The sequence below is a fragment of the Vicia villosa genome, linkage group LG1 (genome assembly GCF_029867415.1).
Source record: "Vicia villosa cultivar HV-30 ecotype Madison, WI linkage group LG1, Vvil1.0, whole genome shotgun sequence".
Taxonomy (NCBI): Eukaryota; Viridiplantae; Streptophyta; class Magnoliopsida; order Fabales; family Fabaceae; genus Vicia; species Vicia villosa.
The window spans coordinates 142,043,348-142,044,073 of NC_081180.1; the positions used below are offsets into that span (position 1 = coordinate 142,043,348).

Here is a 726-nt window from a genome sequence, read left to right on the forward strand (position 1 = left end):
CTACACAAAGAACAACCCTAGTATTAGAGTCCACATCGAACACTTTCAATGAAAAAATCAGAATTGTGTAATTAGATTTTGCAAGGAACTACCTTAGTATTAAAGTCCCACATCGAACACATTCAATGAAATTATCATAATTGTGTAATTTGCATTTAGTAAGTGAATAACGAGTTGGTTAATGAGAATATAATTTTTGTATAATCAAGAGAATAAAATGGAACAGAGGGAGAAATTAACAAACCAACAAATAATTGTAATATAAGAAATTATTGAACTTGAATTGGTGGGGTGCGCCAGCAATTGCTATAGTGCAACGCAAGAGCGACACGCGAGAGGCCCAATAGCAAGCTATTGTGGTGGACTCTCCCCCTCAAGAAATAAATTTAATATCGTGTGGACCATTGACCCACATATCAGATATTAAACTGATAAGAACAGATACTACACTTGATCTTAGCCAAAAGGCCGAGAAAGGTATGCTTATTCCTCTCTCTGGCTTTTTTTTTTATATTACACGTTTACTCTGTTTCATTCTGGCTTGCCAGATGTGGGACTTACAGCACTGCACAAAACTTGCCTGGCTTCCTTCCATTTTGTAAATCACTTGTTCCTTTTCTCTTATTACGACAACAACACACTTCTCTTCACCTTTTTCTTTGAATTTGTTACTGCTTCAGCAATCTTTACCGTGCTTCACTTCTTCCTCATCAATCTAACTGTGCT

At 36.4% G+C, this 726-nt stretch overlaps 1 non-coding gene across 1 annotated transcript; it reads right to left on the reverse strand.

Annotated features, from left to right (window-relative positions):
- Nucleotides 1-286: 286 nt before the first annotated feature.
- LOC131645285 (U2 spliceosomal RNA) lies at nt 287-481 on the reverse strand. Its single transcript, XR_009296918.1, has one exon. It is a non-coding gene; the product is annotated as a U2 spliceosomal RNA (small nuclear RNA).
- Nucleotides 482-726: the final 245 nt, after the last annotated feature.